We start from the raw sequence: 15,491 nt of genomic DNA, 5'->3' as shown, positions 1-15,491 counted from the left end.
GCAATATGATTGCCAAGCTACCTGTTAAATTTATTATATTTCATAAATGTCTATCAATCATATTGATCCTAATCCAGCTCTGTATGAAGCCTCTGAAAAACTATCATTGACTTCAGGGAAGTTGGATCAGGAAGCAATAGAGATGTCAGTTGATGAAATATGTGTAGAAAATGCACTCGTCTCTTAAAAACAAATCACATCCTATCTCAAAAGTGATAAAATGTCATTTAATTTCTGTTGGCATTCATACTCATTTCTGCACCTGCAGAGACAATATTCTCCGGGTTGAATGATATTTAGAACAAAGACAAAAGCAGAATGTCGACAGGTAAAGTAATTTGGCTCTCATATATACTACAGCAATTTGGGTGGCCACTGCTGTGAATTAGATGAATGACAGCTGGAAAAAAAGCAGAACACCAGCAATAAAAATCCAATTGATATGAGAAATATGTCTAAAAGGTATAAAATATTAAAATGTTTGATTACCTTTCTACAGTTGCCTAGCAAGCACTGTTTTGTAAGTGCTGCCCTTAAAAAAGAGCCATATAAAATTTCCCAGGGAACATGTGATAACTGTTCTCTTTTCTCCTACTGTACACTTAAATATCTATGGATAACACTTGCAAGGGGAACAAAAAAAGTGGAGCTCTAATGACATGGCACTGGCTGGGTATTAATCACATAGCAGTGAAAGACTGGGACATAAAAAAATATGCAAGACAGCTAAACTAAATTAAGTCAACAGGCAAAGGAAATATCCTTCAAAGGAAGCTTTTGCCCTGAAGGAGACCTGACGAATATGAATGACTTATTAGCCTTCAGGTTTTAACCTATGATAAAAACCATGGAACAAGGTAAAATATTGCTGGATGGGAGTATACTGCTATGTTTTGCTCTTTAATCTCTACTTTTTTGGGTGCCAAATATGGCCCAGAAGATAGGTTGAAGAGGGATAAGAGAAAGGTATGGCAAATGTGCTTGGTAAGGATTCAAATGTTAGCCTGTTTTTGCCAAACAACATAACTTAAACCCAACAAAGTCAGTGTAGAGATGCCAGTATAGAGTTCCACAGTACTAAGGCTGCACTGCTGCAAGCAGTTACCTAGAACACAGGGGTCATCCTCTTGAAACTGGTATGAGAAATACATATACTGGCATATAGATAGAGGTGCAAGTATGACAATTTAGAATCAAAGTGTTTTATCAGAACTTGTTATATCTGTAGATTTGGAAGATGGAAGTAATTTTTATAATGGCAATATATTTTGTTTCAACCTAAAAAAAAAATAATTTTTTTTTAAAAAAAAGTATTTTAATTCAATTGCTCTGATTGTTCATATTTTATCTAATCGGATTGTGTAAAGACAGATGAAAGTAAAAGCAGCCAATTAAATCTGTCAGGAAGATCTTCTTGACATTTCCAGAACAACTTTTTCTTGTAACTTTTCTTGCAGACAATTTTAAAAGATTTACTTCCCTTTCCAATGTGGGATGAAGAGAAAAACCACAAATCACATGAAAATACACATGAAGATCCAATTAGTACTAAAAATGCATTTAATATTGCTACTTACTTACCTCACAAGCTTGGTGGGAGATTTTGTTAGACGAGGGTTCTCAAGCTCTGAAGACTGCCTAATGAAAGGTACCCTTTTGTGTAAGCACAAAGTGTTATTACTATATTGGCTTCTGAAGCTGACACAGAGGCAACTCCCATTCCAACAGAGGCAATTTGTGATCCTCATCTAAGCAACCAACTTGCATACACAGTTCTGCCCTTCAGGGAGTATTTTCTATAAGTATTTTACAGTGTGTGGCTTTATTTATTTATTTTGCTAGTAAAAGGTAAATGGCATCTGTGCAATAAACAGTAAGAATCACACTTGGAAAAAATCCGGATTGCTCAGGCTTTTCTCAGTTCTTTCAGAATGAAATGCCTGCAACAGTACGTAATGAGTTTTCATCTCTCGGGGGGGGGGGGGGGGGGTCAAATGTTATGGTGTTATTTACTTCAGCATGTGAAGAGTAGTGTTTTATTAGGAATATATGGAGTGAATCAATAACCCACCTTAACCAGTAGCAAAGGACAAGATCCCCGTCTTGTGATTCTGTCTCCCAGTGAGGCTGCCTGAACTTTCTGTAAGGCTGTAGCATCATGTAAATCATTCTCCTTTTTTAATAGGTACTGCTTAGGTTATGTCTCAGAGAGGGGTTCTTTGACTAATTCCTGTTCCTGAATGAGAAAAGAAAGAGAAAATGTACGGGGTTTTAAGGTATGTATATGTGATATACATATACGCTGGTGAATGTACTACTGATTAAAACATAGTACCTAAAAGCACAAAGGCTTTGCTCGCTCTTCTGATTTTTAGGTCTCCCATGCAGTACTACTGGTATACCTCAGTCTGGATTCAGTGATTTTTTTTCAACTCCAAACCTGTGCTTGAGCCAGTTCTTTCTCTAAATCACAAATTTTCATTAACACAGGACAGATTTAAAAAACAAAACTATATCTCTTCCAGTTAACTAGACAAAGACATTTTCTAAGTGGAAATACTTAGACATTAGAAAATACTGTGTTGGAGTTGGATATGTCAGCATCTTCAAGGATTCAGTGCCAACGGTCTGCTAGCAATGACCATTCATAATATCCCAAATCATGGATCTGCACGGGTGTTCAGCATTTTTAGGTCTGCATCATTAATTTCCAATCATTCTACAGTATATCTGGTCTTCTAAGGTGAGAAAAGTCCAACCAGAAGCCCTGCAACAAATATTATTGGCTTCAGTGCTGGTTTGAATTTTATGACCCATTTTGCAGGAATGTTTGGGGGTGGGGGTGTTTGTTTGTTCGCATTATCTGGCATTAAGTTCTTTCATAGGAGGAGTAGGTTTTAGTGCTAGTGTTTTCACTTTCTACTCTGCTTTATTGTCTATGCTAATATTCACCATTTTTTTCCTCTGGGACATGGTGAACATACTGACATCCTATATTTAACCAAATAAATGGTTAACCAAATAAATGTCAGAGAACATTAGCTCCTGGAAAGTCATTTGTCCTATAGCTTGAAGGACATGTAGAAGTTAATAAAGGTTACATCCACAGACTATCTTGCCACTCTACCTTCCAGAATGCAATGGGGAACCTAACTTCCACTAACATTGATTCAACAAGATATAAACTTGTATATATGAAGGTCAGCTTCTTTCTTACTGTTTTTCAAAACACATTTTAGAGGAAATGGAAAAAGTGGATAAGGAAACCAATAACATGTTCTTGCTTATGAAAAGCTACTATCTGGACTTACATTTAAAGTAAGATTTTAAAGGTGTCTACAAACTCCACAGTATTAGATCATCATTCCTTGTAAAACATGCTACGTGAGCCATTTATTTGGCTAAAATGATACAACTGAGAAAGCACATAGAAAATGCTGTGTGTAGAATTTCAAATACCTCCAGTGGCAACACATTTAGTAGTCTTTCCAGGGCCACACTAATGGGGAGGATTTGTTGATTGCAGATGATAAAAAGGCTGTTCTTTCTCAGTATATTGTCAAAATATGATATAAAGGCTGATCAGCCTGTTCCTCGGAATCCAATAATTCTTCAAATGCCCCAGGGATAAGGGGTGCATTAGAGGAAATAGCTATTTGATCTCTTTTTATCTTTGTTGAAATAATAGGACACTGTACATATAACAGGATGAAAACCAAGTATATACAACTACTGCAGCACTTTGTGGGTACTCGTTTATAATTACTGGACAATAGCACAATGTCTTTTAAATGATACAGCTAAGGCAACAACAGTAACAATAATAGGGGGCTCAGGTAATCAACTCCATATATAGGATTAGAACGCATGGGAGAAAGAAGTCTCATGAATGAGCTTGCTTAAATTCAGTTTTGAATACTAGTATAGAGAAAAATTAAAGGCCCTCAGCTGATGTTTTGCATGTTTCAATGGGAAGTTCTGAGAATTTTCCACTTGATGTGGTTAGTTTAGGGGTTGAGTGGGGCTAAACACCTGACAGGACCAGTCAAAACTGAGCCTTTCTATAACTCACTATATCAAAGCTGTGGGATGCATATTTAAAAAAAAAAAAAAAGAATAGCACTTTCCAGACAAAGATTTGCTGAAAGGACAGAGCTGATCGCCCCCAAAAGATTTAAAGAGAACAGGAATAAAAAGAAAAGAAACAAATAAAGTTTCCATCTGACTGGTTATACTGCAAAATAAATAGAAGCAGCTTTGTTCAAGATAATGTTCTTGGAGTGGTTTTAAGAGGCTCTCTTAGAACAGTCACAAAGGTTTATAAACATTTTTTGCAAATAAATTGATAAGCTCTCTGTAGCACAGCTTACCTGTACCCTGGGTTAGGTCTCTATTTAAAGAGTATTCCTTGTAAATCTGATCATCACAAGGTGTGACAGATTCACTCGACTCCTTAACTGACCTAGCAGTAGTTTGCTACAGGCTCTAAAGGAGGTAAAAGGCTGAGCCGTAACCAGGCCAAGAACTCTAGTTCCAATCTGTTCTCTGAAAACCCATAAAGAAGCAGAGTGACCCAGTGAGCATCAGTGCAGATGAGCTTGAAACACCAATCATGAGATTAACACAGGAATAGCAGATGGCTTTTCCAAGACTCATTTGTCAAGGCAAAAAGAATATTGTGGGTACAAAAAGTCTCATGCATACCTTTTCCATCCCATGCAATTTGACTACAAGCCAACTACTTCATTCCATAAATATGACACATTAAATGAGCCTTCTTTGAGCTCTCCCTGCTAAGCAGCTGGCAGCATGGCGTGATCCTCTTGAGCTGGGATGCCTCTCAAGTTTGCTTCTTGAGGCAGAGAGACTTCCTACCAGCTGCAGATCTTTGGTAAATGACCAATATTGCACATAACCTTACATTATAGCGCACTAATATTTCGTATTGGCAACGTTGCTTCTATCTTGGTAGTTTTGAATCATTGTTATATCCTTTGTGCAGCACAGTAATAGAGTGAACCTTGCCATTGAACTTTGTTAAGTCGCACTTTTACAACATCATATTTCAATAGAACTACTTTTGCTGATACCTTTCACAATGGTTCTTTAAGCAGTCTAAATCACCCATTTGTAACAAATTGGCAGTTGGCAGGATCCTAAACCCAGATATGTGACACTGTAATTCACAGTTAACTCCTTTGATCTTTATATTAGTTTCTAATTCCAGCACTGTTCATTTAAGGTTTTCAAAATTGTAAGGATTAATTCATTTTTACAATTACATCCCTCTGATACAGGGGAGGGGCCCCAGAACTGAGATTGGAAAATTAAGAAGTATTTTTTGCTAAATTGTAGAGAGCAAAATGTGGACTAGAATTGACTTGCAAAGCCACCTTGACCTCTAGGTGTAAGTTTTAGCTGCAGGACACGTCCTCAGTGACAATCTGAAACACTAGAATTTCTGTTTCCTTTTCACTCATGTTAGTTCACAAAATAAGGAGCCTGGTGTTTGAGGTCCTTGAATACTGTTCTGCATTGGTCGTTGCTGCATTTGGTGAGCTGCACATCTGTGCCAGCAAGGCCATGTCAGGCACTGTGATCGTGACCTCTTCTCCTGCAATAGTCTTGAAGGTGAGAAGTATCAGGAGACAGAGGACTTTGTCCTGTACTTGTGCCTAGCAGTAACATCATAGCTAGTAACAGATCCAGTAATACATAGTAAGCTTTTTTTACTGGCACAAAACTTTAGTGTTTCACAATTTGAGTCACTGACATCTCATACAGATTTGGTTGAAGGGCATGCAAGCACGTTTAACGATTTTGTTCTTCCTTCTTAATGTTGTACCTGAGGCTTATATGCAAGTATTATCTTGCCTCTACATACTATGCAATTTAAAATGACTAGCATTTACCATAGCTTCTTTCTTTGGTATAAATATTTTAAATAAATTTTGGGTTGGCCTACAAGCCAACTTCATAAAATTTTAGATTTCTTTTTTTTTTTTGTGGTTCAGTTGAAATGATAAAAAAAAGCAGTAATCTCATTTCATGTCAAATGATGAGACTAGATGTTGCTTTCAGGTTCAGAAGCAGGGAACATGCCCAGATGTCCACCAGAAAGATGGATATGGGTAATATTGTCACAATTTAAAATCCTGTTGCATGATTTCAGTGAGAACTTAAGAAACAATAATGCACTTCAAGGTGATTTAAATTAACTGGACATATGCTTGCAGTTGCAATTATGTTAATATGTTGAAGACTCCTTAGGGCTGAGAACAAATAGCTCTTAAAATCCCCTGGAAAAATTATGTGTGTTGTAAACATATAGTTCATTGCTAAATCTGTTTTAGCTGTAAAATTAAAGATTTTTCCTAGCACTGAAGTCAAATTCATACAAAGTATAACTTTACTGTCTTCAGTAGTTATCCTGATGATAGTTTTCACAGAATCACAGAATCATCGCAGTTGGAAAAGCCCTTGAAGCTCCTCCAGTCCAACCATGACCCTCACCCTGACGGTTCCCAACTCCACCAGATCCCTCAGCGCTGGGTCAGCCCGACTCTTCAACCCCTCCAGGGATGGGGACTCCCCCCCTGCCCTGGGCAGCCCATTCCAACGCCCAACAGCCCCTTCTGCAAAGAAATACTTCCTAAGAGCCAGTCTAAACAGTTTTATTAAACAGTTTTAGATCAATATTTACAAGACATTTTCTTGTAAAACGTCTTCCTTTAAAAGATAAAAACTTTTTATTCTAATTCAAAGTATTATCATTGTTGCTGAAAACCATTAACAGCTCTGGTGTGAGGGATTACCTCTCCTTCTACATTACTTTGGGGATAGAGCAGTCAGCAGAGACTATGCTGATGAATATAGTGCAGCTAGGTGCTGTTGAGATCAAGTGCCGTTTATATCAAAAATATAAATGCAGATGTAGACTCCCTAGGAAATTATCATGGGGCTTGAATCGCTTGGAATTTGACTATGCACTCCTTGACATCCTTGACAGCAGAAGTCTTGTTCACTTAGGATCTTGCAGACCTCTGTAAGAAAAATAATTCTGCAGTAACCTTTCCTGTACACAGCCAGCAATATATTAGGGAAGTAAGGTCTTCAGCAGATACTCTTTTTGAACTACACTCTAAAAGGAAAGGAATGCTTTTTCTAGGAACATACTGAAAACCCTAATTTCTGAAATCAATGTTTAGATGCTCTAGAGTCTAGGCTGATGAGAGCATGTACGTATCCCACGGCCTGGGTCAACAGAAAGAAGGTTTATTCTCCAGCAATCTGTTCCATTTTAACCCATTTCTATCCATGCTTTGGAATTTACAAAGAACTGCACCGATTTACAACAAATATTGTATTTTCTCCTTGAAAATTATGCTATGATTGAAACCATATAGCCCTTACACAAATAAAACTTTCATGAAGTTCAGCAGCATGGAATTCTTGTTTGTACCCCTATCAAGCTCCTTTAACAGTCAAAGAGAGTATGAGCAAGTCTAATATTCATAACAAAATTGTAAAGCAACCCTCAACCAGAGCAAAAAGAAAGAAAATGATATTAGCAAAAATGATAAAAATATGGTCAACCACTCTTATCTGTGCTAGTTAAAAATCATACCTCTGGTACAACCATTCATGCATAACTTGAAGTGTAAGTCTATCTTACACAACCTCACAAAAAACACATGAAAAATGAGGAATCTAGGAAGATATATTGAAAAACTTAAACTGATTTTTTTTTTTTTAGTTTACAAATTTACTTGTACTTCTAATAAGTAACATAACTGATTAACGGAAATTGATGGGAGTTCTGCTTTTCTTATGAACAAGAATTCAGCCATATACAAGAATTCATCCACAGAAATGTGCTTCAGAGGTCACTGATATTATTACACAGAACTGAAAATGGAATTGCTGTCCACTGTGGTGAGATCGATACAATTAATGAGAGAGTAATAGATAAACAGTGCATTCGTTCTCTCAGTGAAGAATTATTCTAAAATTTAAGATGAATATTAGAGATCCTTCTGGACTTCTCTATTGGATCAAATACTCTGTCAAGACAACTCCTTTCAATACCAGAGAAAATTAATAACTTTTATTCCTGTAGCCAGAGTTCTCTGACAATAAAAAATACACTTGAAAATAGACATATTGTGCATACATCATTATCAGAAAGTGTATAGTTTGTGATAACGTCATTCATTCTAATTGCCTTCATTGATCCATCCATTCATCTATCCATCTAGCAAGGTAGCTAAATAGCTATCCTTTTATGTATATCTATCTATGCACCTATCCATCTACGTAACTATCTACACATCTACCTCGATGGAGTGCTCATGCTATTCCCAACTGCTTGCCTGCTGTCCTGGGCTTGAAGGTCCAGACCACAACTCTCCCCACTCCCTCTGCGCCCCCCCTCCTTGCCCTGTGGCTATCCAACCCATCTAATGGGAAATGAGAGTGGAATAGCAAGTCACAACTGAGCTTGTTTAATATTCTGTTTCTGACTATTAACCACCTCTGTAGCCTTTAAGGAGCAGAGAAGGAGCACTGGAAAAAATTGTCTCCCAGCTCAGCTAGGACGTGACAAATAACAGCATTTGCTTGCAGCTGCGAATGGGACTGAACGGCACAAATGCATCTGCTTTCATCATTTCCCATCCTTAGAAGATAATGGGAATTCATCTCAGTTGAGTAAGGATGGACTCAGTCACAAATTTTTGTGCCAAGACTAAAAAAGCACCACAGTAAGAGTATTCCTCTTATTTGTTATCTAGGAGATGGTAGCTCATCCAATTCTTTCCCGGAATCAGGAAGATGAAGGGATCTTATTTTGTCCTCTGCTAGCCAGTGGTACTAACAGAGGTGGTGCCAGCTGAGACCTATACATGCTTCAGAAGAGATGCTTCGCTCTGCTCTACTTCATCAAACAAGTTAGGGAAAACCTCTGGTGGCATGAAGCAGAGCTCCTGAGAGCCGCCACCATCTGCCTCTGCCTCTCGACTGTGACAATTTGAATGCTCCCTGCAGCTCCATTCCACATGTGGATGAGTTGGGAGGTTTGGCTGAAGACCTGTGCCCCAGCTAAGAATCAGGAGTTGACCACATTTGCCTGTTGTCTGCCTTGTTCAGCCAAAGAGCAGGGCTTGAGCTGAATTTCTTCTGGATTACACTCTAGTACTGGCAGGTAAGAGGAGCCAAGCTGCTTACCAAGATGCAGTGTGACCCTTGCCCATGTCCACCTCCACTAAGCAAGAAAAGACATATCCTAGGCACCTGTAGGAGATTTCAGCTGCTGTTTTTCACGCTGCTTTGCACTGAGGGCATGCACTGGCATGGAGGATCCCTCAGCCCTGTTGTCATATTTCTCCCTCACAAAAATCCCAGACTTGTTTCATCCATAAACGACTCTTTGCATGTTCTCTTAATTTACAATTTGGTAGGAGGATCTGGAGTTCTTGTTTTCATCCTCATCTTGATAGTATGCATACAATCTGTCACAGTCATTGGGAACAGGCTTCTCCACCATCCATATGGATGGGGTCAGAGATCACAACATTACTTACAGAGGAGCAAAAAAGGCAAAATATGACAACCTGTGAAAACATCTGTCTCACCAGTTTGGGAAAGATGTGCCTTTCACAGTCAGCCAAACACTTCGCATATTGGTCTTCTGAAAAGCAAAACAATTCAGATTCAGATTGTTATGTTAAAAACTGGCAGGCAAACAATGCAGAGTCTGATGCCAGGAGATGACGTGCACACAGTGTTTCCGAGACGACAGTGTCAAAAATATTCTTCAAGACACAGTGACAGAAGGCTCTAAACTAGACAGAGAAAGACAACAGAGAAAGAATTTACCACAACCACTACTTTTATGTAATGTCTTGGTGTGCATTAAGACCTCTGGAAAAGTATAAATAAATATTTCTGATTTGAGTGTGTTTCCAAAGAGATAATTACTGGTGTTGACAGATAATAAACTGAATTACAGACAAAGAGGATGAATGCATCTGGCCAGTTTCTTTTCACTTGATCCAATGTTTTTTGTGTTTTAGATATTATTAAACATGTCTTAGGAACTGTCTTACCACCATAGCAACTGAATTTCTGTCCTGTCCTGAATTTAAAGTTTCCCAACATTTTCCTAGAAGTCACAGGAGGACACTGAGATTTTTGTCTTTCCATAAGAAATGAAAATGGAGTGAGGTTATAGACAATCCCATGGCACTTTTCATAACAATGAGGGTGTATTAATGCTAACTCATTGGCTAATTATGTTCTCTCTCCCTAATGTTTCCTGTAGTTTCAATTAAAGAAGTTATTAATTACTTCCTCTCCTAAAAACTGTTAGCAGTACTGCCGGCCCAGAATAACTTCTGTTTTCTCAGTAGTATGTTTATGCACCAAAGTACATTGGAATCCTGTGATGAAAGCCACTAGAGAAATGTACACTATTGCTGGCTTTTATTATTGTGTCAGCCACAGCACTCTTGGATTACTTTTACTGTCAGTAATAAATACATTTTATTTTTATAATGCCCAAGGCATCTAATAATGAAAAGATGCAGTCAAAATTATAATTAAAAAATCCCTTCTTTAAAGTTTTAAATATCTAATGATTTTAAGATGTGGTCTGGATCAGTGCACAAATTTTTCGTGATGACATTCGGCTTATTGCATGTGAAGGGACTTTTCAGACCACAGACTAGGTCCAAAAACTCCAAACAACCGTATATCCGTCACCATCCAAATCATACCAGCTTTCAGTCACTGTGATTCTGCAATAAGCTCTGGGCAAGCATAACATCAAGTTATCATTTCAAAACCAGGAGAATTTTAAGTTTTTCCTGGTCTTTTTAATCAGCTTATTTTTATTCTCTTCCTTGTGCCTTTATGTCACACATAATAATTCCTGATACTCCTTGGTCTTTCATCTTTAAGATATTACAGATGTTACATGTCTTTGCTTAGGCATACATTAGTCTAAGTATAAACTTTCTCATAAAGAGATTTTGAAGGCCTCTAACCATTTCTGTTATTGTTCTCTCCACCTCCATTCAGACCTCATGGCTCCCTCTGACCTGTGAGATCTCAGCAGCAAAGATACTAGGAAATCAGTGAAATTCACAGTCTTTATTGATTTATGAAACGAGCCAGAATAATTCAAGAAACACATTATAAGGTGTAGGAGTGGAACACAAGAGCTGACATGTAATGTTCAATGCCATAACAAAAGAGAAAGCGGCGTCAGCTGAAACTGTATTCAGGCAGCAAAACCTGCAGCGGCTCATCGCGGATGAGCACATTGGTTCTGTAAAATTTTAAGTTCCCTGTAGCAATGCCATTCTTTGATGCCTCAATCTCTTCGCTTCTCACAAGTTTAATGAGTAATCTACTCAGACCACGAAGGTCTGATTTCTTTCCTTCATTCAAAGGACATAGTAAGTATAGTATTTAGACATTTTTTCCTGGCTTGCCGCCCGTTGCTTCCTTTCAGAATACAAATTGAACAAAATCAAAGGGCCCTGAACAACTTTTAAATGCGTGACTCCAAGCATTTAAAAGTTGTCAGCAAATATGAAAACTAAGAAAAGTCTGAGCACTTACTGAAAGTAATCCAGGTGATGTGGAATTTCTGGTACTTCCCTGAAAATGTAAGAATTATGGGTTTTGTCCTGTATCAGTTTTCCCTATTGCAGCTTGAAAGTATTGACATCAGAGAGAACATGTTCAATGAAAAGGCATTTTAAGAAAGAGTGGAGAAATGCTTTGTGTGGAAACATTAATGAAGTTTTTTTGGTTTTGAAATAGAAATAAGCAAAATCAGCTGACACAGCACAAAGCTCCAATTGTAGATGAAACAAATGTTTAAAATACTATTTAACAACAGAAGGAAAGAGAACTAAAATGTAATGCTCTAATATTATTTGGACACAAGACTCCTCATTGGAAGGAACAGACACTTAGGCATCTCAATATATTTTTGTATCTGGGCAACACTCCTAGGAACAAAGTACAATCTCCAACATGTTGACACATTCTGTGTGAAAGGATTTCTTCAGCTGTGTTCATATCAAGCAGTATTTATTCAGTTGAAATCCTGTTAGTATGTATGTTAGACTCGTATACTAGACAGCTGAATATAAACTCAGATAAATGTTTAGATGTAAAGATACATTCACCCAGAACACGTGTCCTCCAGCTCCACTGATCACACAATGGGAAGGGTCTGGAAATTACAGATGTGCTGAGAAAGTCATGTATGACTGATTTACCTCCTCGAACTTCTTGGGCAGCAGGGTCAGCCCCACCATCATGGATGAATGACACGTAACTTGAAACTTTCCCTTCTGCTGACAGCTCCAGGTCTGAGATAAGGCTTCAGATTCCAGTTATGAGCAAAATCAAAAGGAAGACATTACCATAAATATTTTTAAAAACTCAGGTAATGTTTAGAGGAAATCTAGCTGTGCGATATATTTCCCTCAGGATATTTCTTCTGTGAGCTGTGCATATAGGGCCTCCTATTTCAAATCTTCTAAAGAGAATGCATAAAATCAGTTTCTATAGAAAGAACAAACGCAGTGACATTTTCAATGAAGTGTACCACAAAAAGATTCGATATAGATCTAATAATCTTTGCACTGTATGAAACATAACTGAATGCTTTCTGAATTATAGCTGTGTAAAAATATCTATTAATTATGTTCCTGATAAGTGACAATAGATTTGTTTTGGAAAATCAATTCTTACTTAACTTAGATGCAATAACTGATGAAAATATTTATCTTTTTTCCTTTAAGGAGATTGGGGGCTAAAAGTTTCACTGATATGGAAGGGCTGTGAGCCCAGTCCTGTTTCCAATTAATTTCTGTCTTTTCTCTGGGAAGATAATCAAACCTTACACTAGTGTAAAAGGGATGACAGTGAATAGATTTTTGCTATATAAACATCTAATTATTGATGTGTAGTTTATACTAGATAGAATATATCTGTTATCTGTGACTTTTTCAAATCTTTGTGATGCTGCTGTTTAATTATGCAAAGGCATGCTAACAACATGGTTATACAGTAGAGCATACGACATGTAGACTTATGATATGTACTTACGTATATCATATATATGCATGTCATAACTATGGGAATAATTTTCTTTCCCAAATGCTTCTTGCTGACAGCAAGTGTTTAAAGCCAGATATGGCTTTTATGGTAAACTGAGTCAATGCTTTTAAGTTGCTGCCATGATAAACCAGACCATGTAAATCATCTGTGATTTTCAGATACATGCATTTGCTGTCAGTGAAGAAAAGGTAATGCAATTTTTTTCTCCTACAAGTTTAGTAATAACTTCAGAAGCAAACAGGTAAACATATCTCTAGGGATAGCATAAGAACTAGTGTAGGCAGCTACTTCAATACATGACAAAGTAATGCTATCTGTGCCTGCTGAAGGGAAGTCTTCAAAGCAATAGCCCCATTTTAGGAAGTTGTCGAGTGAGAAGAGACCAAAAAAAAAAAAAAAAAGTGTAATAGCTTCTTATGACATTACATTCAGCTTAAATAAGTTTGTCAGATATTCTTAAATGTTATGTTTGCCTTTGTGAGATCTTACTGTACTTCATCCTATGCAACAAAAACTGGAAGAAAACAGCTTTTCAGGTATTACCTTGCAAGACGATATAATACTACATGTTATTAAGTAATTTTCACACCTCACAGTCCATCTTCAGTCAGGGAAATTGGTGGGATTTTTGTGCCACAAAAAGCACATCTTCTAAACCTTTTATGTCATCCATTGTGTGTGTGAGTGTGTGTGTGTGCATGCACTTCCCTTCAGGAAGAGAATTTGTTCTGTTTGCAATATGAAAGGAAAAGACAATATTCCTTGTAGAGAGGAAAGTGCTCAAACACTAGGACATTTGAAGCATTTGAGTTAACAGTTTTGATATAACTTTAATGCTGCTATAATTTTTGCTATTATTATCTGTGGAATCTTTGGAAAGATTTACAGATGGATGGGTTATGATTTGGTCAATCACAGTTTTGTTGGCACAGAGAAGTTCTAAGAAAAGAATGTTCTTGAGACAAGCAAGAAGCCATGGAGAATTATGCTGCAAAATTCTTCACTCTTCTTCACTGTGAAAACCAGTAACTTTTCAAAGAATGAGCCTAACAGTATTTTTATGCAGAGGTAACAGGCATCCTCATGAGTTTGTGTCACAAGTTGGGTCAAATGTCAAATATTTGTTCCGAGTTTCAGATGACATGTTTTCTTAAAGAAATGGCTTTAAATATTTTCCCTAAACTGTTCTAAAACAGCAGACCTATTAGGGCTGAAACATTCCCAATGAAATTTTCCAGCATGGAGCATTTCAGCCCAGAGCCTTTTTAAACTTGATCAAGTTATGAAGTTATCAAGTTGTCCAGTTACTGTGGCTCTGAAGGTAATGTTTTACAATGTGAAGTACCAGAACTGCAGGCCTTGCTACCTATCATATGCCAATCTTTACAGAGTAGAGGAATAGTCTCTTTACAGTCCAGAGAAATCCACTAACTTTTTATGCTGTATATAAGTAATTTCTTCTATCTCTGGCATATGAATAAGAAGAGTTTACTTAACAAGCACTTTCATCAATAGACAACAGTTTAGGAAAGTAATTAAGAGCTGAGAAAGCAAATTATGTTGAGATAATCTGAATGTGTCTGAAGAAAATCTCATATGCCATGAGACAGCATAGTCAGCACATTTCCATGTGTTTTCTTGTAAGTCATGTTAACTCCAGTGTGAGTACTTAGGATCATAAGAAAAATACAAATAATATTCTCTGCTTTGTGCCCTGGAGCATTAAATGGGAACTATCCCCCTTACTGTGCTCTGCTAACAGAAATGATACATGGAATTTACAGTGAAGCCTCCCATAACTTCACTTCTTCCCTTCAGCACACAGGATTTGTGGTGAAAATTATCTTTTTACTCTGCAGCAACCTCACCCTGAGCATGACACCCCTGGTGCTCTTTTCTTCCACATGTTTTGTGGTTTTGCCATGGTTCAAGCCTTAAAGACTAGCCTGGGCCTACTATCAGTAGGATAGTTCTACTGTGTTCCAAATTGCTGAAGAAAAGTGGACTATTGACAAAGTAATAACCCAAACAACAATGCTGGACCATACTTAACTGCTTCAGTCTGCAAAACTTGATTAAAGGAGACAGGGCAAAAGCCCGTAAGTGTGGTCTTTCAAATGTTTTTTACCATGATTTGTTGAATTTATGATGGCCCTGAAAAGAAAATTCTCATCAGAATCAAAAGAAGCCTCATTAACCGTGATGTTATAATGTCTTGGGCAGATTAGCATTTAGGTTGTTTTAAATAGTGCTGATCAAGTTTAACCAGGAGCCTGCAATTTAAATCACTCAGTTCAACCTCTGGAAAATTGTTTTCAATGTACGTACTACACTTTATTTGAGAAACCAGG

The sequence above is a fragment of the Athene noctua genome, chromosome 6, assembly GCF_965140245.1.
Source record: "Athene noctua chromosome 6, bAthNoc1.hap1.1, whole genome shotgun sequence".
Classification (NCBI taxonomy): Eukaryota; Metazoa; Chordata; class Aves; order Strigiformes; family Strigidae; genus Athene; species Athene noctua.
This window is presented reverse-complemented; position numbering follows the sequence as displayed.